Source organism: Alligator mississippiensis, chromosome 1 (assembly GCF_030867095.1).
Source record: "Alligator mississippiensis isolate rAllMis1 chromosome 1, rAllMis1, whole genome shotgun sequence".
NCBI classification, from domain to species: Eukaryota; Metazoa; Chordata; order Crocodylia; family Alligatoridae; genus Alligator; species Alligator mississippiensis.
The window spans coordinates 41,183,721-41,211,176 of record NC_081824.1 but is presented as its reverse complement, the minus strand read 5'-3'; the positions used below and the strand labels follow the sequence as shown (position 1 = coordinate 41,211,176).

The following is a 27,456-nucleotide window of genomic DNA, read 5'->3' as shown; positions in this document are numbered from 1 at the left end:
TAGTTCCGTAGTTACTAGTATAGTCAGTCAACTAGTCGCTCACCTTCAGAGTGAGGGATGGACAATCAACGAGGACAAGTCGTGTTTGCAACCTGTAGATGACATTACGTTCCTTAGTACTCGATACATCGGTTCCATCCGCCACGGAATTTCTCATGAGGGTCCTGACGTCGATCCATTGAAAACATTCTACCCTAAAACCAAGAGGCACTTTCAACAGCTGTTAGGTCATTTGAATTGGTATCGACATTATGTTGAACCTTGTGATTTGGCACTTCTCACCAAATTGCAGAGACAGATTCGTAACAAGTCTCAAAAGTCCACGCCCTGGATGAAAAGAGATCAGCAGAACCTGCTTTGCCTGCTAGCCATGGTTAAAGATACACAACTCCATGCCATCGATCTGGGCAAGCCACTAACCGTAACCCTCGGGTTCACCACCAACCATGTGTGGGCTGTCGCACATAATTCTCGTGATGAGCTAGTATATACAGCCCATAAAACGCTTCATGCAGCACAACATAGATATGGAGCTGTGGGAAAAATCCTCCTAGCCGAACAATTGGTGAAACTTTTAGCAAGGGGGCATGGGACGTTACGCGCTCCCGGTGCCACATTATTACCCTTGCTGGATGCGGACAGAGTTGACCCACATTTTCAGGGAGAATCTAAGACCTGGAATACGCTAGTGCTTACCCACCATTACAATTGGCATTGTTGGAAATTAGAAGACACGGTACCTGATCCGAGCCCAGAAGATGAGGAGAAGGTCCCTACATTGTATGGAACTTCTGCCCCGGCATGGATGGCCTCGGATGGAACCTCCCGACATGGCGGAGGCTGTGGATATTATTGCAAAGCTTGCAATGATAAGGAAATCTTTCAAGCTGACCCAGATAATGATTCGGCCCAAAGATGTGAATTGTTAGGATTCCTTAAAGTACTGGAACATTGTTTGACACATCATAACAATACACTCCCAGTTTCGATCATCACAATTGATTCGCAATACATTTATAAAATTTTTACGGGCACAGCTTTTCCTTCTGAACATTTGAATGATTGGCAAGATATTTGGGAAACGTTAACTAAATTCATGCGCCTTCCGTTAATTAGGCACACTAAGTCCCATCGTCCAGACACCGATCCAGTGCATGAGGTAATTGATAAGCTCTTGGAAGATCCACTCCGAACTGACATAGTCCTGCCTGTTACATTTACCACTGATCCTGAGGTAAATCCGTTCCTCGCTTGGTTTCATGAGAACTGGGGTCACCCGGGACCACGAGCTTGCCATCAACGTTGGTGCTGAACCCTTACAGAGCCGGCTTCATATGGAGCTCGGCGTGATTGGGAAAAAGTAGCTCAGGCCTGTGAGATATGTGCTAAAGAAAAGTGTCATAGAACCAAGCACCAACTAGGAGCTTTCGATCCTTCGCAGTTTTAAGCAGGAAAAGTTTGGCAGGTAGATTTACTGGGACCTCTCCCAGGGTCTAAGCCACCAAATAAAGGACTGGCTGTTGTCGATTTGGGAACAAGACAGTTACAGGTTGTCCCCCTACGAAAAAGCAATGCTACTGCCGTCATTTCTGCTTTGACCACTGTATTTGCTACTTGGCAACCTCCTCATGAGATTCAATCTGATGGAGGACCCCCGTTTAACTCAAATGCCCTGGACATATTCGCCCGTCTTTATAATGTAGCCTGGCATCTTCATTTGCCATACCATCCGCAGTCCAATGGTGTTGTGGAGAGTCACATAGGTCTGTATAAGGAGCAGCTTCACCTTAGAGGAGGAGGGATGTTTAAGAACTGGACTAAATTTAATCACGATGTGCTTATTTCACTAAACACCGCTAAACTGTTATGGGACAAGGCTAATGTCCAAAAACCTCCACCTTGGGAGCCCAAGTTCCAACCTGACAAGTTAGTGTGGATTTCGATACCACACCCCCATCAGTCTCATCCACAAGTTCACAAAGGGACAGTTCAGAGACCGGGACAATATCCCAATACCTATTCTGACCAATTAGAAGAGAAGCCCGATCGTCCTCCTATTATCGTTCATCACAACTGGATGACACGCCGTTCTAACGTTCACCCAGTATCCTTACAGTAAATCCAATTATGAGTCTTTCATCTTGTGTTGTTGTTTTCTCTCTTCACAGGACTGACCCTAGAAAAGTGGTAATCCACAGTCGTCTGAGTGTGAGATTCATCAAGCACCAGACGACAGTTCGTTCGAGTTAGTAGAGTAATGGTTATGAAGGAAACACTGAGACGGGGAACGTTCATTAGCTCAGGACTTGCTATAATACTGTTTTCATTTTATTAAACATTTTATTGACATTGTCTCTTATTAGGAGAGGACGGACTGATTACCAGACGAAGGAAGTTCCAAGTCGCTGTTCTCCAATCAGACGATGATCAACAGTTGTTGTTATATGTTCGAAGTTATTGTATTTTGTAACTTGTAAAAAAGACTGGTCTATCAAGTTGTTTGTATAATATATTACTGGTTGTTAGAGCTTTGCCAGGTCAGTAAGTCCCGAAACAAAGATGCCAGATGATAAGCTCATGTGTCTAAAATTCCAGTTGTGCCGTCGGCAAGGGGGCATGTCACAACCCAGTGGTTTTGGTGCCTCGGCACGGTGGAATTTTCCCACCACATGAGAGCCTCTTGTAAAGGTAAGGGCTTTCTGTTGCTGCAGAAAGCCCCGGTGCAAGAGAGTTCCCGCCATTCGGATGTAAATTTGTGTCCCGCTATTGGCCAGTTCTAAATTATGCACACGTGGTGGCTAGTAATTGGCTTGCTGGCCGTTTAAAAATTAGCGCGACTTCCGCCCAGGTCGGAGAACTTTGAGCATGCTGCAGAGTGCTTCTGAAGAGATCTGACTCATGGCTGAGCTAATCGATAGCCTGATCACCTATCGATTCGTCTCCCCGTCGCCGAGCGCAATCCCAGACGTATCCCTTTCCCTGCAGGCCTGATTTGTAGACGGACGTGCTGGCTTGAGCCCTGCCAGCTGGAACAACTAACGTGGTTGTTTAGACGACTGGACCGTTTTTCGTCGCAACAGCAAGCAACGTAAGTAAAGTTTTACAACCATAAAGCTTTCTCGGCCTCTCTATTCACCAGCCCGCCCCGACGAACGAGTAATTATTGAATCACCTCGAGTCGGCTTTGGCCGTCCGAGATATACAAGTAAGCCTGTTAGCTTGTTGCTTCAACCATAATTTGGCTAGAAATAGGCATCTTGGTGAAATGTATTGCTGCTACTGCTTTATACTTTGCTGAATACGCTGTGGAAACTGCTTATGCAAGACACGTGGGAGGTTTTTCAGAGAAGATACTGAAAGGTGGGTGGGGAAAACCTGGATTGAAGAAGTATATAGCTGGCAGCAAGAGCCAGGAGGAGAATTACAGTCAAGATGGTTCTGAATCAAAGTGGAGAAGACAAAGCTGAGAAGAGAAAGCAGACTTGTAACTTAGAGTGCATTGAAGTGCACTCATAAACAAACTACTGGTATCTGTAAAAAAGTTGGCTCAGATACTCAAAGCAGACAGACTGATTGGAGCTCTACACTACTGCACCTAGACTGACACCAATTCCAGAGCTAGATCAGGTATCTCTACACTACTGGACAAGGGACAGACATTACACATGAACTGGCTTAAGTGATCAGAAACTGGTTTAAATCTGTAACAGAACAGATGTTCAGTGCACATAAACTGGTTTGAAAATGGCTGAACCCAGCTGGAGATAAGTCTGATATTATGTTCAACCAGGTTTAACTGATTTGGCTCAATCTGGTTTATGTAATGTCTGTCTCAGACCCCTTCCTGGTTTAAGTTAAATCATAGATTCATAGATTGTAAGGGGCTGGAAGGGACTTCGCAAAATCATTGGGTCCAGCCCCCCTGCACTAGAAAGGAAAGGCAACTGGGGTAAGGTGACCCCAGAGAAGTGACCGTTCAGTCTCCTCTTGAAGACTTCCAGGGTAGGTGACTGCACCACCTCTGGAAGGACTTTATTCCACAGTCTGGAAACCCTAACTGTGAAGTTTTTCCTAGTATTAAGCCTGAAATGGTCTTCCAGGAGTTTGTGGCCATTACTCCGGGTTTTCCCCAAAGATTCCCTTGTGAACAGTTTTCACTGAGCCCTTGATGTATTCCCCTTTTATAGCAGTAAGCTGCTAACCAAGTCCCCTTGAACCTTCTCTTTTTTAGCCTGAAGAGACTCAAGTCCCAGTCTTTTCTTGTATGGCTTGCCTTGCGAATCTCTGATCATACGGGTGTCTCTTCTCTGGACTCTCTCAAGCTTTTGCACATCCTTGTTGATGTGCAGTGCCCAGAACTGAACACAGTACTCCAGCTGTGGTCTCACCAATGCTGAATAAAGTGGAAGAATCACTGCTTTGGTTTTGCTTGAGATGCATCGGTTGATGCATGCCAAAGTATTGTTTGCCCTGCTGGCTACAGCATCACCCTGGCGGTTCCTGTTCATACTATGCTCTATTATTACCCCTAGGTCCCTTCAGTCATGATGCTAGTCAGTTTGGTGCCACCAAGACTATAAGCATGTTGGGGATTTTTTGTTCCCCGATGGAGCACTTTATACTTCTCAACAGGTTCTGATCTGCCCAATTTGCCAGCCTATCTAGGCCCACCTGTATCCGCAGCCCATTTTTAAGCGTGACCACACTCTCCCATAACTTGGTGTCAACCCTGAACTTGGCCACTGAGCTCTTCACCTCCACATCCAAATCACTGATAAAGATGTTTAAAAGCCCTGGACCAAGCACGGACCCCTGAGGGACACCACTGGCCACTTCTTGCCAGGATGACACAGATCAATTCATTAGAACTCTCTGGGTCCTACCCCACAGCCAGCTTCCTATCCACCTAACTGTTGAGCAGTTAAGTCTACAATTTTCCAATTTTCCTATGAGAACATCATGGGATATCAGATCAAAGGACTTTTGGAAGTCCTTTTTCAAGAGGACCATGATATCCCTATTAAGCCAAGAGGGTTTACCAGCCTTTCTGCTACCTTTCTTCCATGTGGGAAAGGGCTTCTTTTGTGCTTTAAGGATCATGTCCTCAAGGAATGACCACTCTTCATGCATTCCTTTCACCTTTGGTTCCTGGTCCCACAGTACATCCCCTACAATTGCCCTGAGACTGTTGACATTAGCTTTTTTGAAGTCCAAAACTTCAACCCTGCTAGCTGATTTTCCTGCCTTGTGACAGACAGTGAATGTGATGGCCTTGTAGTTGCTGTCACCCAGGCTACCTTCTATATTCAAGTCGCTCACCAGATTGTCTCCTTTGGCTAAGACCAAGTCCAGGAGAGCATTACCTCTGTGTGGCCCATGAACTTCCCAAGTCAGGTAGAGCTCTTCAATACAGGTCAAGAAACAACACAAACAATCTGGATTAGCCAAGTATTCCTCCCAAGAGATGTCTGGGTACTTGATGACATCCATGAAAACCATGTTGCATGTGTATGTGGCCTCTGCCAGTTCTCTTGAGAACTCCAGATCGAGCTCCTCCCCCTGGTTTGGTGGTCTGTATCTGCAGCCCATTTTCAAGTTCCCTCTCTGACCAGCAAGGGGAAGGAAAGGAGATATAGGTGGTGCTGCCATTAAGCTGTTTGTCACATATTGGAAGATGGAGGATTAAATGTATATACACAAAGAGATGAAGAGAACTGAGAGAAGTGAAGCCATAATAAATTTAAAATACAAAAGGGACAAATTCTAACTTGATGTTGTTGTGTTTGTACAAAGGCATTCAGAAATATATTACTCCAGCTACAAGGGCAAGGAGTGCTGCCAGACTGGCAAGCATGGAATATTTTGTGAACATAAAGTAAAGCTATGAGTTCATTACTATTAACAGATTCAACAAAAAGGATCTTTAGATTCAGATGTAATCCTGGTGCACCTCCAACCCAACTGGTGTGCCATAATGGCTGCTGATCAGGGCAGAATTTGATTATAAATGTCTATATCTCAATTAAAATGTGAAAAGTGCACCTAGCACTAATGCTTTATACACATCTCTCAGGTTAGAACACAAAGATAGCTGGGAAATGGGAAATAGAAAGCGTTCTATTTGCATGTGATGGAGGGTATTTGTGTAGAAGGTTGACAAGTTCTTGAGGGCTGAAAGGCTTTTTCTCTTACTATAATTTATTGCCCATTTGAGTTACTTGGTTTCCTGTATATTCTTGCTTTTTTTTTTTTTGGTTGGTGGTGGGGGATATCATTTTTGCAACTGCAACTCTAATTAATTAGCATGAGGTATAAAGATTTGTACTGTGAGTGGGTTTTTTATTGTTTTAATTTAAATAAATAAGGAGGAGTATTGACTGTCCTTTATTCATCTTTTGTCATTTTGTACTCATTATTTTCCTGCTTACGAAGTTCTAATCCGTCAAAGAGCAGAAACAATATCAGTGTTGACAAGGTTCTTTGGGTAAATCTGATATCTTTTATTAGACCAGCTACATAGTTGGAAAAAAATTTCTTAGCATGCTCTCAGGTTTAAAAACCCTTCGTCAGGCTGAGGAAGCATCTGCAGTTGGTTAACTCTTGTTAACTTTCATGATTAGCACAGGTCTCCCACTTGCCCATCTGTCTTAAAGCTTTAGCTCCTTGAATTAAGTGACTGCACAAGAGTCATTGGTTTCACCCAATATTGCAATTTCTGTGTCTGAAGGGAGAAAGGGAGAGAGCGAGAGAGAGAGAGAAGCAGCAGGTAAAAACCAAGAAATCAGTGAGTGAAAGAATGAACTGTCTCTCTGCATTAGGCTTTCTACACAAACTGTCATTTTGCAACCATCATATCTAAGCTGCTCCATACTGTAGTGGCTACTAAAAATTTAGGAGATTTCAGAGTACCAGAAAAAAATGGAGGAAATATGAGCTATTTTATAGCTCATAGCAAGATACATATAGAGGGTGCATATCTTACTCCAGATAAAGAGTTAATGAAACTCCATATTTTTGTAGTGAATAAGTGTGTCATTAAGATGCATAAATTCATTCATGAGCCACTTGCATGACATAGCATCTTATTAATAGTTTAGTGAGAACCTCTCTGTGTCCACCACAGCAATATACACAGCACAAGGGTTGGGGAGGTGACCAAATCATAATTAATCCCTTGGAGTAGCAAAAATAGGCCTATTACAACTGAGTGCTGTCACAGGATAAATATCTCAGGCTAAGGAAGAAAAGTCTTGGCATTGCTTTGAGGTTTATTTTTAATAAATGCCTCTGTATCACTGCAGGAGACCACTCTCATATGACAATTTCCTATTCCATTGTCATTATCTCTTAATTAATTGCAAGTCTAAGAGGCAAAATAATAAATAGAATAAGAATCTGGAATAAAGGACTCTGATAACTCAAAGGAAAGAAAATGTTTTAATCAGCATAGGGAGGGAAGAAAAAAATCAATTGCTGACTAAGAGCCCTAACAATGTGTCATGCAGAAAAAAGTGCAAAATAAAAATGGAAAGCTCTGACGCACATACGTTTGGTGGACAGGAGTAGCTGAAAAACATCCAGGGAGAGCAGATTATTGTGCAACCTTCTGACAAGGAACTGCCAAAATGCCAGTGTGTACTTTAAAGGGTGACTTTATTGAAAAAAAAATCAGAATAAACAAACACATTTGTTTTATCCAAACAAGTTATTCATAGTATTTATATAATGTATGTAAACAAAATTTAAAGTTTAATTAGTCTTCATTATTCTCCCATGGCATATTGATTTATAGAAGAACCTACCACTTACTTCTAGCCACTCCTATTCATAACCACTAAATGTGTACTCATGTAGCACTGCATTTTGATCTCAGGTAGCTCACATCTCCCCCTCAGCCTTTAAACAAATTTTGTTTAAAATAGTAATGCTCTGAAAGGGGGCATTATGAGGATCTCTCAGTGTGACCTTATTATTCCCATTTGATTTTATGGACTCCCTGTATGCTTTATCAATGTCCTTCTCTATAGTCTTTTGCATTAAGAGACAAGGCAGGTTTCCAAAGCTATGTCTACATCAACAGCTAGGGTCTACCTTCAGGTTCTTCAAAACCCCTTGGTTCAGACACTGATGGCAGTCCAGCCTAACCCCAGTGATGTATTGTGCTTTAATGTTTAAATGTTTTAATGTTTAAATGTGTGCCTCCATAGGCACCATGTTTGATCTCAGTTTTGGTTACTCCTTAGAGCAGTTAAAGTTACCGGCCATGTAAGCTGTGTGGTACTCTCTCTCTCCCAGGCTAGTTTAATCTCCCCACCACTGTAGAACTACAAGATGGACAGCCCAAAAAACAAAACAGGGGGGAGGGGAGAGGGAGGGAAATGGCCACTTATAGAAAACAAGGGTGAATTTGATGAAAACCAAGAGCCTTGAGTAGTGTATATTAAACATTTCAAACAGTCTGTCACCTGCAACTCTATTCCAGAATGACAGTGGGTCACAACTGTGCAGACAGTGATGGGTTTCAGGGCATATGGCCTACTGTGGGCCCTTTTGTCTCTTACTTTGCTGGGGCAGGCTACCTGCGAAGAAATTACTGCAACGATGAAAGATCATTTCTCCCCTACCACATCAGAGTGCTGTTGATTCCACCGCATTCAGAGTGGGGAAGTCAGTATCATAGTTTGGAGCACCTTGGAGCCATCCACCTAAGAAAGCAACTATCAGAGAGGTTTGCAGCTCCTTTAAAAAAGTTGTTTGAGAGCACTGTCAGTCTGGAGAAGCATTGACTGACTTCAGGGGAAGTTACTGACTATGCCAACTCTTACATTCAGAAAGGCTGTGGAAACAGTGGTTGCCATGGAAACTGCAGGCAAGGACTCCCTGGAATGTAGTGTGGACCAGAAGGTACATAACTTGAGTCAACAAGGCTGTGGAGCAAAGAAACTGAGGGATTTTCTATGTGGCCATTATACACAAACCATGCATGCTAAAAGGAATTGCTGGGCACTACAGTTCATTGCTGGAAGTGCCAGGGGAAAGGACATATTGCTGTGGCCTGCCACACAGTTCAACAACCAGTAACACCTAGAAGCCATCCGCACAAGAAAGCACCTATCAGAGAAGAGCCCAAAAGGGGACATAAACCATGTGAAAGAAGATCAGAGTTCTAGTGCTGTTGACCAAGACCTGGACTTTCATGTAGTATCTGAAACGACTGTAAAAGATGGTATCTAGGTCACAACTTTAATTGAAGGGGTTCCTATAAGAATGGAGCTAGATACAGGAGTTGCTATCATCTGTGTATAACCAGTGCTTCTCATGACTACCTTTGGAGAAAACCTCTATGCTTCTGAAGGCTTACATAGAAGAAAAGGTGACCCCCAAAAGGGTACTTCAGGTTACAGTCCAACCAGATAGGCAGTCAGTCAATTTACCCTTGTATGTGATTGAAGGAAGTTATTCACCAATTTTTGGCAGATCTTGGCTAAAGCAGCTGAGAATAAATTGGAACAAGATCAAGTCAATCAGGAAGGCACCTCGAGGTTTAAAAAAAAATCCTGGAGACTCCAAAATTAGTAGATGGACCTTGGGCAGATGAGCAACATCTTAGCACTTGCAGATATGGCCTAAGTTTAGCCCCTGTATGGCCAAGAAAAAGACAGCTGCCTTGTTCTTCCATGCAGTTTCTAAGCAAAGATCCTTTTCATCTTAGCAGCTATGTGACTGATTCATTGAGGAAACATTTAAACAAGTATATAATGGAATTTGAGAAAGACAAGCAAAGGATAGAAAGACACCCAAATATATCCAATAACAGATTTCTTAGGGTATGAGTCTGGATAATTGAGATCAACACACAAGTCTCTACTTTGAATTGGACAGCACAGTATCTTGAACCTGGGCTGCCTTCATCCAAGGTAACTACCCTAACCATTAAGTTATCAACTATCCTTAGGTGGTTGCCTCTCATGTGTTGTCAAAAAATTCAAGAGGGATGACCATGATTATCCACTTTGATCTCCTCTCTACCCCAGTTGTAGACATTTTCCTACATACTGATTTAAAGTTTACCTTCATTAGTAAAATACTTTTTCCCCCCTAATTTAAATGTGTCACGTTTTAACATTCAACTGCTGATCTCATTTTGCCTCTGTCCTCCAGGCTAAAAACACCCTAAATTTCAGAGATTTTGCTACAAATACCTAGAATCCAGCAATAAAGTAATCTCTCAACCTTCTCTTTCATAAGCCAAATAAATGAAACTCCTTAAACCTCGCACTATAAAGCTTGGACCATTTTTGTGACCCTCATTTTAAGTTCCTTAGCTATTTCCATATCCTTCTTGAAAAGCAGAAACCAAGACTGGACAGGTATTCCATCTAGTATTACTAATACTGTGTAGAGTCAAGATAACGTCTGTTTGTACTTGATATTCCACTTACATGTAAGGATTGCAATAGTTTTTTCCCCCTTTTAGCTACAAGAATTAACTAAGAACTGATATGGAGATGGTTCTGTACTCTGACTTGAGTGTTCTCCTCAGTCACTGAATTTCCCATCCTCACAGAATAGCTTACATTCTTTGTTTCCAGAATTATACACTACATTTGCCTATATAAAAATAAATTTTATTCTATTGAGACTATTTAACCACACAATCAAGATCTTTCTGTAACGTAACCTATGCTCGCCATTATGAACTACCCCACCTAACTTTATATTCTGTACATATTTTACTAATGTGGTTTTTATATTATCAAGACCCTTGGACCAAAAGCCTAACTTGGAGACCACACCAGGAAAACAGCCTGCGTCTTTTACATGTCCTCCCCATTAAGAACTACATTTTGAGATCTATAAATCAGTAAATTCAATCAATCTAATATGTGTCCTGTTAATTCCATATAATGCAATTTTTTTTTCCTTTTTCAAATCATATTGTACTATATCAGATGGTTTAGAAAAATTCAAAATTCAAATACACTACATATACTCAATTATTTTATCAACAAAACCTTATAAAATATAATGTTTGTTTAACAAGACATGTTTTCCATGAAACCATGGTGACTGGCATTCATTATATGTTTAGTCTTAGTTGATAGCGTCTGAAATGAACTACTCCATTATTTCTGGGACTGAATGGAGAATACAGTTTTTAGACTATTACTTCTATCATTCTAAACACTGGAATTGGATCAGCAGTTCTTCATCTTTTTGGCATTTTTCTATTTTTCCAAGATTTGTTACTGAGTACCATTAATAGTTCCTCAAGACTCTTAGATGTCAGATAGCCAGGCTGGGTAATTTGAAGCAGATTTAACTGTGCTGCTTCACATCTGCTTTCATTACAGATAATAAAATTTGTTCCATGTATGTCATCTTATTGGATGATGCAACAGAACTCACCCCTAGAGGCCACTGTGGTGACCCCCAGTGATTACACTGGTCTCATTTCTCATTCTAGTCTCCCCAGGTATCCCCTGGGTTCTCACCAGCCAAGCCTTTGATAGTATTATAAATTTGGAAGGATGCTTTTTCCACCAGAGTGACTTCTGCAGGTGCTTTTCTCAGTGGGGTTCAGTTCACAGGGCTCTCTCAGCCCTTGGCTGAGCGCCAGTAAGGGGCTGCATGCACTAGCCTCCCTGAGGGTGTGTTACCCCTTTGCTTACAGTGGAATTGCAGGGATGGTCCCCTCAGCAAGCTTTCTCAGTTCTCATGGGACCTTAGCTCTTGTCCATTTCTCACAGTGCCTTCTCCAGGCACCCATCATGGCAGTAAAGTAACTTGAGGGGAGGAGCAGTAGTAGCAACTACCCCAAGTGTTGACACTGGGGAACAGGGGCAGGCAAAAAAACCCCAACAAACCCTACTGCTGTTAGCAGCAGTGTGTTCACAACTGTGAACTGGAAGTTGCCAATCTTGCTTTGCCCCAGGCACCTAGCCATCTCCCTATACTGCTGTACTGTGGTTTTGCAGGTTCTGTTGAAGGTTGTAGCCCTTTCTCAGGGCACTCTTTCATGGCCTCCTAATTCCCCTACAGCCATGCCCATGCCTTGCAGGTAAACAGCAACATCAACAAACATAAAAGACAGTTTCTGTGTGAGATTCCCTAAAGAGCTTCTTTCATCCCATGCTCTGCAGAGCTCCTTCTCTGAGCCTAGCAGGGGTCAGTCTGTGGCTCTACCCCAGGAGCCAGGCTTATATGTTCCTATCCCTTCTGATCACCTGATCTGCAATCCTCTCACACGCTACCCGCATTTTCCATTGGCCTTATCTACAATGCCCTCAGTTCTGCTGCAGTCATTACATAATGAGCTGCCTGCTGTTTACTATCTGGGGTTCTGCAGCTTTCTAATTTTGCTGTCTAGACCCACTCTCAGTAACAGGAGTTGCAGCCCCTGTTATAGATGGATATAGCCTCCTGCTTCATTACCAATACAGAACAGAAATATCTTTCAGCATGACTGCTTCTTCTGCACCACCATTTATAATCTTTACCTGTTACCTTTAACAATGAACTTACACAGTTTATTTAACCTTTTTAGCTATGATATTTTGTTGGTTGCTTCAGCTTCCCTTATCATTCTTCAGCCATTTGTTTAAAATTGTTGCTTATGTGAACTGTCATTAATTTTTACTTATTTCTATTTGTAAAATATTGATGTTTTATGATTTTCTATTACTTCTATATTTTCTTTTCTGGATTTTTAAATTATTATTAAAACTATTGAATTCAGTGGGGAAACGATTTCATCCAAATATTCTGTGCAACTTTTAGATACAGTTCTAACAGAATGTGCCCTGTTTGGCACACTATGTACAGTAGAAATCATAAACAAAATAGATACTAAATAGAATAAAATGGAGGACACAAACTGAAGTTCCAACAAAAAAAAAAAGAACTCAAGCTTTACAATAAAAGCAAAAATGAAAGCCAAAGTTATAACACTTTTTTCAAATACAAGTTTTTATTTATGATATATCTATTTATTTTGTAAAAATCAGGCCAATAATAAACATAATCAAGATAAATTTAAGTTTTTCCTTAAGCATAGACTTCTAGGAAGCAACTTTTTACTGAGGCCTTGCCAAGACTTACATGCTACATAAACCTTATTTGTGATCTCTGAACAAAGTTGAATTTTATCCAAAGTTCATGGGATAATTTCACATTCATAATCAGTTTTCAAGTACTCTGAGTATGAATTTACAGAGCCTCTCTGTCTGAAATGGAATATGAATTTAAAACAAAATGAAATGGAAAATGAAGAAAATCATTTGGTGCATTTAATTATCACAATGCACTTTTGCTTACAAATTACTTAAAATGCATCTTCACTCTTTAAGGTGAGGGGTTTTTTGATAATTGAAGAAAAGGCTTTGCTTCTACAAAGCTACTCAACTGTGGCCAACTTAACCACACTTTAATTAGTTTCTTAATTTATCTCTATTTCCAAATATAATGTGGAAAGAACCTTTGTTTCTGTATCCATTAAAATGTTTCTGTGCATGTTAAAAAAACCTTTAATAATTATTGTATTATAACATTTTTAATGATCTATTTTTGCAGAAGCCAAAAAAAATTAGCACACTTTAAATTATCTTAATTTGCCAAGTTCAGAAAGATGCTACAAAACTCAAATATCACTGTCAAATTTACAAGGGTTACAATGTCTAAACAAATTTAAAAGTTAAACACAACGCATAATCACTGCATCTCAGCTTCCAAAGAGACTCTTTTAGAAACTTACCCTCTTTCAAAATTAAGTCTATTTTATGCAGCACCAGATGTCTTAGGCATTCAAATTTGAGCCTCTTCTCAGCTCTGTCAGCTGTGATCATGGTGTAATATCAATGGTGCTCTCACATACCTGAGACAAGATTATGGCCACTCTAGGAAAGTGCTTCAGAAGTTGTCATTCATTCCTTCTTTCTCAATGCTCTTTTCCACTAAGCCATCCTCTTGACATCTCTTGCATAAGTCAGAAACAGAAAGAAAGCTGAGAGACTCTAGGAAGCATGCATGAACAATGCTGCAAGAAAAAAATTACGTTTTGATATAATGAAGTACCATAAGGACTTCATTTACTAAGTACTGTTGTGAGACTGGGCAAAACTGCAGTTTTAGAGTGCTGGTAAAAGTAGGACACATTCATTTATTATTGGCCTGGTTTTATTTTTAAAAGGGATTATCAAGAAAAGAACATAGTCATCAGGTCTATCCACAGAATAGCTGAATTCTATGTGTATATGCAATTTAGGCAGGAAAGGTGAATTATATGTCAAAATACTACCATGGACTGCACTTTCACATCACCAAGCATTAATCCCTGTATCAACTGTATTTTCTTCCAAAATGTGCACAGTAAAAGTATCCTATGGAGAAATTGTCCAAAATGAATACTGGGAGATATGCCGATTAAGGAACATTTGTTAAGGACACTAGGGCTAGGGACAGACATTAAAAAAGCCTGAGCCTGAATTGATTCAATCTTTGTAGGTTAGTCTAACCTGGCTAGGCTAAGTCATTTTCGTAACCAGGCAGACATCCCAGAAATGTAGACACATGCCTTCAGTGGCTCAGGCTAGAATCTGGGGGTGCTAAAGCGGCCCTCCCTTCCTTCCACAGTACTGAACTGAGGGGGGGCGTGGCCAGGCCCTGGCAGGATGCTCCAATTAGCCCAGCAGGAAATTACTAACAGTGTTTATCACCCCTAACTCAGTGTTTATCACCCCATTAAGAAACAACAGAGGGACATTACCAGCTACATGATGATTCTGCCTGTTAATTCTACCTGTTGGCTCAGCAGAGACCATAGCCAGCATGTGATCTGCTAGCTAATACACAGAAATCTCCACAGAAGTCAGAGGGGAGGGGGGAATTCCTGCTTACCAGGGAGTGGTGAGCAGAAGCAGCCTGCAAGTCTCTGGAGCTGCAGCCAGGAAGTGGAGGGGAGGAGCCAGCCCTGCTGTGGAACAGAGACCCCAGCCCAGAGAGCATGCCAGGATGCTGGGGGAGTCTGATTTATCTTAAATCAGCAAGGGGTCTGGGACAGACATTGCATAAACCAGTTTGAGCCAAATCAGCTAAATCTGATACTATATTCAACCAGCGTTATCTAAAACCAGTTTTAGCTATTCTCAAACTGGTTTATATGCACTGAACATCTGTTCTGTTATAGGTTTAAACCAGTTTCTGATCACTTAAACCAGTTTATGTATAATGTCTGTCTCTAGCCTAGGAAATAGCCAGCAGTCTAGTCTTGCAAGGTGTCATCCAGCCAACTAGGTCATCAGAGTATTTATGACATCAGACAGAGAACAGAGGTAATGAAACACAAGTTAAATCAACTTATCTAGGAAATGTCTTAATTACTACAAACCATGTGACAGAGGGTGCATCCACACAAGACACTTTACTGCATGGTAGACTAATCTACTGCTGGTAGAGCATCACAATATAACCATGCGCAGCAGCTACTGTGCAGTTAATTAGGTTAATATGCGGTTTTCTACTACCTGTAAATACAAGCAGTAGATTAAGTCTGCATTATCTACTGTGTAATAGTGCATGTTTAGATGATTACTGGGAGCAATTTGCTCCCAGTCAGCCCAAGCAGGAGGGGGCCTGCTGCTGCCTGGGTAAGGCCCAACATGGGGAGCAGCTGTACCAGCTGTAGGGGAAGCTGTCTCCCCGCCACATGAGGATCAGAACTGTCCTGATCCCCATGTGGCTGGGAGGGGTATCCCACCAGCCTGGACTGCTGTGTCCCAGCCACACTGGAATTGGGTTGGGTCCGATCCCCATGTAGCTGAGAGAGGTGTCTCTGCCTGGCAGCCAACTGGGGATCGGTAGGGTCCTGATCCCCATGTGGCCAGGAGAGGCATCCCCCTCACAGTGAGGATGCTGCCTGGCAGCCATGTGGGGATCAGGGCCCTTCCGATCCCCACATGACTTGGAGAGACATCCCTGCCCAGCAGGGAAGCTGCCTGGCAGCTACACGGGAATTGGGTTGAATGCAAGACCTTTTTAAATGTCAGAGTCCGAATTTAAAACAATGCTCCAAAAATTAGATACTATATATGGAAAATTTATAAATGTATTAAAATTTTCCAGGTACAGAATCTAATTATTGGAGAGATATCTTAAATATGCCTCCCCCCACTTCTACAGCAGGGAAAGTAGTGGCTTATGGGGGGGAGGTCAGGTGGCTAGAGGGGGGTCAGGCAGCCCCGTCACCCTCTGCCCCCTCACTTCTTTCCCCTGCATTATGTGAATCTGAACAGTGCTTCAGTGGGTGTTCTCAGCTGGTGCAAAGCAACTGTGTCCAAACAATATCAAGCAACTACAGTAGTGGTGGGGATTCAGTATGGCTGAGGAGCATTGTGGGCTGAATAAATGGTTTGTTAGGGATGGATCTCTATCCCCTTCAAAAATCTAGATGCCATAACAGGATCATCAGGCCAAGCTCCTCATTCCCTACTATGCTGAGTAGAACCTGAATATAGGAGAAAACTGTGCCTAGATTTCCTTATTCCCACTAGACTTGCTCACTTTACTACACTGCTTTTTAAGGGTCTTTGCCTTGTTGCTCAGTTGTTAGGATAAGTACATAACATGTTTGGGTTCATTCATTTAGGCTCTTTAGTGACAGAACATGCTCTCATCGTTTGCTCTCATTGTTTGCTTTGTCTACATACACAGAGCTTGTCATTTCTGCCCTTGTAAGAAAAAAAAAAGCACCTTTCATTACAAAGCAATCAAACTCTACTTTAACAAACCCACAGAAAGTACAGACAAGCATGAATCAGAGAAAGGATCAAGAAGATACTGAAGTGTAGACTAGATTGAATCCATTAACAAAATCAACTGACTCACAATTATGAACAAGAACTAACGCTGATTGTTGAAATGTACAAAAATAGCTTACCAGTCACATTTTAGCTTACATTGAAAAAATTGTTCCTGGATAAAGACAGCTCCTAAGGCAATAAATGTGAACCAGTGGTATGTAGTATATCTCATGTTCTATGCAGTGTAGAGGTATCTGAGAGAGCTTGCTCAGAGAGAGCGTGGGTAACTCTTTGCTGCACTGCACAGTGTAGTGTAGACTATCTTTATTGCACAGTGGAAAAAAAGACTTCATCTCTTACTGGAAGAATATATCTAAAACTTCAAACATTCCCAAATCCTGTCAAGGCAACATTGAACATTCACCAAATGAAGAATTGAACTCCTTGAGTCAACTGTATCCCTACTGTACCTTGCATTTACCATGCTCACCACAGTAGCAGATCATGCCACCCACTGTTTTTCTTGAATATTTAGAATTGGTGCTAGATTTCTTTAACTTACTTCAGGACAAAATAAAATGCTTTCAAGTAAGAAATCATATGATGTACTGCGTAGGATGAGACCACTTCCTTGTGAAGCAAAACATAAAACTATAAGAAAAGTGAGTGTTCATTACCTGTTTATAAATACCCAAGTGTAACAGACTGCAGATCACTGTCCATAAGACACATGAACTGAATTGGAAACATCTTTACATGTCATCAACCATCTCAGCAAAGAGCCAGTAAAACTCCTTTGTAGCTGGAATTACTCACTTCAATCTAGTGTTAAGAGTTAAAATAATATGAGAATCATTGTGCATAGTTAGAGCCCATGCCGAGATTTTTCAGGAAGGCCACAGGACATGTCACTGGAATAGTCTAACCAAGTATTTATCAAAGTGATTTCACACTGTGTGCATCAATCTGAAAGAACTTCCTGAAGAATACCAGTAACTAGGAAGTGGTAGCTTGAGAAGAAGAGTTAGGTCCTAGAGAGACTAAACCAATCATAGAAGAGGTTTTTTTTATGACAGAAAAGATCAATCAAGTCAGCAGAAAAAAAATTCATACATTGCAATAAATGAGGGACAGCAATGAAAGCCTGCAGGATTTTTTGTTTAATGTGCTATCTATAAATAATTATTGTTCAGGATAGCAGTACTACGATTATTGAGGAGGATCAGTCAGAAGAATGGAATAATGTTGAGTACTATCCTTAGACCAACACAAATGAAAGCCAACAACAGGATGAAGCTCCCAAATATGTGCTGAATTACCTTTTGGAATACATCAATAAATGGCAGTGAGCCAAATAAGGAGTCATAAAGTAAGGCCCCACCAAATAGCAGGACACATAGGGTGTCTTTAAATGTGTTCCAGGAATTAGAGGAGTGGGGAGGGTAAGGTGTGATTTAATTAGAGCAGCTCTTGGGAGCCGCTCTGATGAAAGCGCCCACAACATCTCATGCTTTCAGTGTCCCACACTTCAGAATGGTGGCAGGGACACTATCTAAAGCTTGTTCAATGGTGAGGCTTCTGGAACATGCTAACACATGATTAATCAAGTCTGCTCTGATGCATGTTTAATTAGCATGTGTTGGAGCAGGCATTGGGCACATGTATAGATGTCCAAAGGGCTTGATCCTCTCTACCTGAGTCCCACAAGATGTAGGCAAGTGGAGGAAGGAGAGACTTTTAAGTGATAGTTATGGCTTCCTGATTCTGTGTCAGACCAACCTGGGTTTCAGTTAGTGCAATATACTGGTGGCTCGACCTTGTGCCAGTAACCTGTGGTACTGAATAAAGTTTGGAATTAGCAAAGCAAAGATCTTCATCACCTAGCCACTGTATCCCCATTTCTCTCTTGCAGCACAGGGCCCTATACCAAACAAAGAGGGGAAAGCTATCAGTAAGCAAAATACTTCATCTGCCCCTTACGGCCCTTTTTACATTGCCTGGATTGAAGAATGTGGCTCAACAGACATTGGAGAAGCTAGCACAAATTCACAATGAACTCTCTATAATTAGAAAAGTCTTCTAATAGAATCAGAAAAACTATTTAAAAGTCTGGAAAGTATAAATCTGGTTAATGATCCAAAGTCAACAAGACAAGAAGTCATCATTAACCCTTAAGAAATATTCCAGAATTTTGACATGTCCTGGCAACCTGCAGGATTTTGCAGACCTTAAATACCTGCAACTTCCATGTTTCTACTTGTTTCACTCTACAGTTATTCAGGCTTGCAAAAATAAAGAAGAGTTCTTTGGTAAGCATGCAGAGGCATGTATCACAAGATAACACTTCATTTTCTCAAATCATCTTTCCAGTAAAGACTAAGACACAAGCAACAGTTCTGTCAGAAAACAGACTCTATAAATATCAAAAGTGTGTTTGTGGATAATAGGATTTCTAAGTATAAAATCAAAATGGCCGCACAGTCAAACCCACAGCAAATATTTATTATAAGCCTCTGTTATGATAGCTAAGAAGGGGGTTGCTGTACAAAAAAAAGAAAAAAAGAAGAACCAAGGAAAAGTGTATTTTTGTAATCTATCATTCAAATTCTGGTAAATTTATGAGAGTTTGGAAACATATGTAACATATAAAAGTAAATCTGAAATGGATTTGTAGCAGGACTGTGCCATTGGTGGTCCCAGGGCTGCATGCAGCTAATGAGGGGTTAATGTTCAGCCCCTAGGCTCTAACCCAGACACCTCTCCCAATATCGCTCTGCCTTCAATAAGAGCTGCAGTCTCCAGACTCCCTAATCCCTCTTCTAGCTGCCTCTTCTTGCCTTTTGGGCTGGTGGGGTGGGGAGGGAGGTGGGGCAGTGCAGCAGGGCAGGGAACTGACAGCAAGCTTGGGGCCATGGCCCATAGGAGTTGAGACTGTGCCCATAGGATGTAGTGTTGGGCTGCCCATTCAGGCATGTGTTGCTGTGCATGATAAATCACACTCATATGCCCACATAATGATGTGGGTGGGGGGATGCCTGGTGCAGAGATTTGAAAAAGGGACGCATCTACACAAGACACTTTACTGCACAGTAGACTAATCTACTGCTAACAGGGTGTCACAATGTAACCGTGCACAGCAGCTACTGTGCAATTAGGTTAACATGTGGTTTTCTACCACCTGTAAATACAGGTAGTAGATTAACTCTACATTATCTACTGTGTAATAGTGCATGTGTAGATACTGACAAGGAGCAATTTGCTCCCAGTCAGCCCAAGCGGTCAGCCCTCTGTGCATGTGGCCCCCAGGAACTTAGAAGTTGGCCAACCTTCATTTATAGCCTACATGCTAAAAGGAAAATATTCTCTATATTTAGCGGTGTGGGTTTATATAGGTGTATATAGTTTTGAAGATCTGTTGCTTATGTTAGCAATATTTGGTATTCATATGTCAAAACCCAGCAGCCCAACCAGAATTAAAAGGAGCCATTTCCACTGTAAACTAAAATGGAATGATATCACCAACTATTCTTGTTTCTAGGGCCTTTTCTTCATTGCCAAACGTGGTGTGATTTTTCCTTGGGTTATAATGAACACATGAGCTATACCAAAGAAAAAACAATGAAATCAAGGCTCTTTAGTTTTTACCATGAGACAAACCTGACAAAGGTCAACCCCAGATGAGAGTATAAGCCTCTCTATCTCATTTACCTGACAGCAAATATAAAGTGTCTTGTCTTCAGTTCTTACATCAGGATAGTTCACGTTACTCTCCTTGCTGTAAACTCCCCCCTCCCCCCTTTTTTTTTAAATAGTAAAGATAGAAAAGAAAATAGCACAAATAAGAAGAGTAATTTGGTCTGCTAAGTGGTTTCACCTGGCTGAGAGTTAGGAACAAGGTAATTATCAATGTGCCAATGGCACTTTGCAAACAATTCATAAATATATTTAAACAAACATATGGATTACATCAATTCTGTTATTTGCACATAGGTCCCCTGCAAGAGAAAATACTTATACAGCAAATTCAACTGATTCAAATATTTACACTGAGTAGTGAACTCACTATAAAGTATACATAGTGTTACTTTTCAGTCATTTAATGAAGTTTCAGGACAACATCATTCTCTTTTTCCATAGCTAGATGGATCAAGGACAGAAAATTATAAGGGCTGCCCCAAACTTTCCCTATTATTTCATCGATCAAAGTGGAAAAGGTTGCCCTGAGGAAGAACTGATCTCAAAGAGATGATCAGCACATGACTGATGAATTACTTCAGCTCCACTTAGACCTTCAGTCACAGGATTTCAGCAAAATGTAACTGCTGCACACACCCTGCACTTTTCCCATGCAAAGAGATAAACTTATCCTTTTGTCGGCAGTTCTTATGAAGATCAAACAGCAAGGTAGCCCCATCAGGACAACAGAAATAAAGACTCTCACAGATCTTATGTATTTTTCCAATAAGTAAGTGTTTTTACGTTTAGAAAATACTAGGACTGTGTGAAATTTCACTGAGTGTTTTGTTTCCAAGCTGTTTCAATGCATTTTAAACTCAAAACAAAACAAAAAGCTTCAAAGCAGTTTTAACACGAAATGGGGGCACTCAAAACATTTCAGAAGTTTTGAAACATTTCAAATTTCGAAGCAGCCTGGTGCCAGGAGGCGGGGGAGAGCCAGGGCTGCGTTCCAGGTGATTGCACAGCCCCATGGAGCTCAGCCTGGCAGCAGGAGGCAAAGCACAGCTCTGGCTCTCCCAGCCTCCCGCTGCTGGGCTGAGCTCCATGGGGCTGGCGGAGCCATTTGGAGCACAGCCCTACCTTTCCCTGCTTCTGGCCACTGGGCTGAGTACCATGGGGCTGGAGAAGCCAGGTGGAGTGCAGTCCTGGCTTTCCCTGCCTCTGGTCGCCGGGCTGAGCTCCTTGGGGCTGGCGGAGCCCCATGGAGCTCAGCCCGATGGCAGGAGGCGGGCAAAGCCATGGCTGCACTCCATCTCCCACCACTGGGCTGAGCTCCATGGGGCTGCAGAGCCGCATGGAGCACAGCCCTGGCTCTCCCCTGCCTCCTGCCACCAAGCTAGGTGACAGGAGGCTGCTGCTGCTGCCTGGGGCCAGTAGCAAATTTAGTCTTTCCAAGCACTGGGTGCACGCTGCGCCCAGCACCAGTCCCAGGCAGCAGCAGTGGTTTCCTATCATCCAGCACATATCTGGGGACCCGCACCTCCCCCCCCAGCCCCCAAGAGGAGTCTGGCACAGACCCACAGCCCTCCCAGGCATGTGGGCCCCCAGATTCATAGGTGCTAGGGTCGGAAGGAACCTCAACAGATCATCGAGTCTGACTCCCTGCCTAGGCAGGGAAGAGTGCTGGGGTCAGATGACCCCAGCCAGATACCTATCCAGCCTTCTCTTAAAAACCCACAAGGTAGGGGAGAGGACCTAATTTTGGCCAACCCTACCATTAAGAAGTTTTTCCTGATATCTAGCCTAAATCTGCTCTCTGTCAGTTTGGGACCATTGTTCCTTGTTACCAAGGTGCCTTGGTGAACAGAGCATCTCCGATCCCTTGCTGTGTCCCCCTAATGAATTTGTCGGCGGCCACAAGATCACCCCTCAGCCTTCTCTTGCAGAGGCTGAAAAGGTCCAGGTCCCTCAGTCTCTCCTCAAAGGGCTTGTCCTGTTGCTGATGATTTCGTCACACTGATGACTCATGTTCATCTTGGAGTCCACTATGACTACGAGATCCCTTTCCACTTCTGTGCTGCTGAGAGGGTCAGTTCCCAGCCAGTAGATGTGCTGGATATTTTTGTGCCCTAGGTGCAGCACTCTGAACTTGTCCTTGTTGTACTGCATCCTATTGTGTACTGCCCACTTTTCTAACCTGCCTGCAATTGTTCCCTACCCTCCAGAGTGTACACTTCACCCCACAGTTTAGTATCATCTGCAAACTTGGACAGAGTACACTTCACACCCACATCCAAGTCACTGATGAAGATATTGCAGAGTACAGGTCCAAGGACCGAACCCTGCGGGACCCCACTATCCACATCCTTCCAGGTCAATACCAACCTATCTACTACCACTCTCTGAGTGCAACTGCTAAGGCAATTTGCCACCCACCAGACTGTGTAAACATCTATATCACAGCCTCTTAATTTATTTATGAGAATGGGATGAGATACCATATCGAAGGCCTTGCTAAAATCCAAGAAAATTACATCCACCTCTAGTCCTGCATCGAAGCATTTTGTGACCCTGCCATAAAATGAAACTAGATTGATCAGGCATGATCTACCTGCTACAAATCCATGCTGGTTTCCCTGTTGCATTATTTTTCCCGGTGGACTCCCACAGATATGATCCTTCATAATCTTTTCAAAGACCTTTCCAAGGATGGAGGTGAGACTGACTGGCCTATAACTACTTGGATCCTCCTTCCTCCCCTTCTTGAAAATAGGGACCACACTGGACCTTTTCCAGTCCTCCGGGACCTGTGCTGAGCGCCATGAGTGCTCAAACAGCCGTGCCAGTGGTTTTGCTAGGACACCAGCCAATTCCTTCAGTACTCTCGGATGCAGCTCATCTGGGCCTGCTGACTTGAAATCTGCGCACCAGATAACAGGAGGCTGCCGCTGATGCCGGTGGCAGCATCAGTCTTCCCAAGCATTGGGTGTGGGCTGCGTCCAGCGCTGGTCCCAGGCAGCAGCAGCAGCCTCCTGTCATTTGGCACAGATCCAGGCACCCACACCCCTGGTAGGAGTCTGGCACAGCCCTGCAGCCCTCCTGGGGGTGAAGGCCCCTGGATCTGTGCACCAGATGACAGGAGGCTGCCACTTCCAGCAAGTGTCACAAGTTTTGCTTTGAACAGTTTGAGGTGCAGTTTCTGGGAAACCTCTACTCATATCTCCTTGAAACTTGTCAGGTTTCATCCTCTCAGAAGGGGCTACCATCCCTGCAATTTCCATCTGAATCAGGCAAGAAATGACAAAGTTTTAGGCATTTTCATGATTCCCCATTACAGTCTATGGATGAGATGTCAAAACGCGTCAAAATGCATCAAAACAGCACAATAGTTTCAACTAAATGAAATGAGACAGTGCTTCGAAACAAACCAAAATGACAAAGCGGAACACTGTCCCTTCAAAATGGCAAAACAGAAGTGGAAATGAAACAATGGTGTTTCACACAGCCCTAGAAAATACTTAACACAAACTAATAGTCAAGAGTTAAAATCAAATAAAACAAAAAAATAAAAGCTGCTGTGCACTGGTCGATGATGAACATAGAAGTTATAGGTAAATGAAAGTGTGATTTTAGAGGTCATTCTGTATCTATAGTCAGTTCATCCCAAGACAAACTATGTTATTTTGTAATTAAATTGGTGAACGTCTAAAACACAAAAGATGGAAACGGAATCTAGGTCAGCAAGACAAGAATGATTAGGATATCTGCGTTAGACCCCGACTCCATGTGGCACCCAACAACTAGGGAGATGATGATCCAATTGCTCATGGGTCTTGTTACTTATTAGCCAGAGCAGGCAGGGAGCAAACACCAGCACATTGCTCACAACAGCTTTATTCAAAATGGAGACAGCTTCAGGCAAAGGTCCCTCACAGACACACAGTCCGTGAACCAGGGGACCTGCTCTGAACATTAGTTCTTTTTACATTTTATACACCCTGGTTCATACTCATTAACATTCACTCCACCTTCACTCCTATGGTTCCACCCTTATCTCCTCCTATATCAAGCTCCAACTCTGTTTACTGTTTACTTCATTAGCATGGGATTGCCTATGCATTTAACTCATTTACATGCCTCTGCTAAGAGCGCATGCTTGAGGCCATGAACTTGGCTTCTCCCAGTCACTTGCTGGTTCTTTCTGGTTTCCTGCTGACTCCTTCATCTCCAAGGTCTTGCTTCTGCTTTATCTCCTGATGATAACTGGTGGGCTGCATCTTGTTCTTTTTACATCATATATCCTACACGCTATCCCATTGTTAGCAAACTGCTTGCTTAAGCATATGCAAGGTTATTTTAATATATCCTTCTGCCTTGCGGTTAGCAGCTTTTGCTGAGACACAGAAAAAAGCCTTTATTCAGCTACAAATCCAGTGCTCCTCAAGATCCAAATACAGTCACCCTAACACTACACTAGGAAAAAAAAAACCTTTGAGATGGATTTCGAGGTTATCATCTCTGACTTGCATTCAATTATAATGTATTTACATTGTTAGGTTTGAAAAATGCAGTGATCTTTGTTAGCCATTTTTAATATTACTCATTATTTGATATGGTGATAGATACCTTCCTCTATGTAAGAGCATACTTCTACATGTCCGAACTTTATGGCTCTCTGGTAACTGAATTAGTTTTAATGTTGCATGGGTAAATAGTCTGCTAGCACTAATGACCAATGCTTTGCTTACAAAAGAGATCAGGAACCGAGAACCATTAAAACTAATGACACTCAACATCTCAAGGTTGGTGAACTTAAAATATAAACACAACAGTAAAAGGTGAAGATTTTTGTGGATAATATCTTTTATTGGACTAAAGATTCCAGCTACAAAAATACTCACCACTTGCATTTTTCCTGTATCATCATGGCTACATTACCGTAACATTAACTAAAATAAGTTTGAAACAAGCATCTACAAAAAATAAATAGGCATGCACATATTTCCTTTTGTATACTGAAATCCTTTCCATGAAATTCCTGTATCATCAAAATCCTTCCCCAAGAACGTTCTTACTATCTGATGAATAACTTATTCTTACAAATTTTACTCTGTGGTATCTTAAAAAACTGTCCGTGCTGCTTATTTGATATCCACCATTAGACAGTTGTGGTAATTACTTAGCAAAATCACGCTTTGCTTCAGCTCTCCAAATGGATCAAGTAAATTTTTACAAATAGCGGGCGGGTGTACAGGTGCCCCTGACTGTGCAGTAATTGCCGTTAATGTGCAGTCCCAGTGGCACATGGGTCATTTCCAACGCTACTGCACAGTAGTGTCAGTGTCACAGTTCGTGCCCACCAACGTTATGTCGCTGTATTGACAAGCTACATCAACTGTAGCATATTGTATAGACATGCCCAGAATTTCTAAATGATGCATAATGAGTAATTACCCTCTACTATGATATTTTAAAATTAACCTATTATGGATTTCAGGATTTCTTTACACATTGATTAGTACACAAAGGCCATATGAATACTAGCCTTGAATGGATATATGACCATACAAAAAATTGGGGAATTAAGGCAGTTCTATACATAAAACACTCTTATTATTCAAAACACCAACAACAAGAAGTTGTGCCACCAGTCCTGCTTTTGGCAAACTATTTTACATTACTACGTGAACAACATAAAATTCAATGTTCAGGTCCTGCTACTGTTCTGACACCAGATTGCAAAAACTATTTTTTTAGTTCAACTTTTTTTAAGAAGAGTCCAAATTCTAGTAAAAAAATGGTCCTTTAATGTAATCAAACTAATTACAGTTATTAGAGTAATTGCTAATGCAATAAAACTAATTAAAAATTAAACTCCAGAAGAACTCAGCACCTTAAGAGGGCTTTGCAGCTTGGATTTACCTTTCAAAAAAGTTTTGAATTGTAGCTGTGAACAAATAAAATGAAATACAGAACTACTTTAATTTTCTAAATGACTTTTCCACCCCAAACTCACCATTTTATATATATATATATATATATATATATATATATATATTTTTTTTTTTAAACTGAAAAAGGTTGGAGCCAGTATAATTGAAATCCAAAATCTGATACTTCTCCCCTTTCTATTGTGAATAGTCTTGGTGAAGTGCTCAGATGAGTACACACTACAGAATTGACTTTCTAATAAATACCTTTCTTAGCATTTTGGAACACTCACACTTAAACTAGAATGACACTAGAGGGCACAGCTGTAATATACTTTTTCTGATATCTGTCAACCTCAGTGCACCTCTTCAGCAACTGTAATAGGATTATTCCATATGGTAATTTGTTGCAACACTGACATGTTAGCAATAAAACTCTCTTGCAGTTAAATTAATGTAAACTCTAATTAGAACACATTTTAATAAAGTCTTCTGCCAATATTCAACAAACATTCAGGATACAAATGTTTCTCCTTTGGGGCCATACTCTTCCAGTTCTACCCACACTGACTCTTTCTCTCGGAGTAGTCACAGTGACATCAGCACTACCCCATATCAGTAGGTATGGCAGAACTAAGGCCCCATCTACAAGTTACACTTACGGTGTGATTAACCAGTGAATCATGTCTTTAAGTTGGTTTCTACTTCAATTGATTAATGACATGATAAAACAACCAATAAGCCACAAAGTTACCCCACAACAAATGTATAACTTTGTTATCACACCATTAATTGAGTGTGTGGTCAGATGCACCCCTATGGCTGGGAGTCACATCAACTGAGGGGCTCCCAGTCACAGGTTACACCATCTGTGCCAGCCCCTCAGCTGACAAGGCTTGCAGAGGTCACTACTGTGAGCCTCATCAGCTGTGCAGCAGGGACAGTGTGGAGAATGCTGTCCCCCCACTTGAACCTCGTTAGCTGGTGCAGGAGGAGCCTGGGATTGTGATCCTGGGCTCCCCCTGCACCAGCAGGAAGGTGCGATGGGACGT

General features: G+C 41.8%; 1 long non-coding RNA gene across 1 annotated transcript in view; it reads right to left on the bottom strand.

The window, feature by feature from the left end:
* LOC132251208 (uncharacterized) overlaps positions 1–27,456 on the bottom strand; it is a 549,220-nt gene that overhangs the window by 458,626 nt on the left and 63,138 nt on the right. The window lies entirely within an intron of this gene.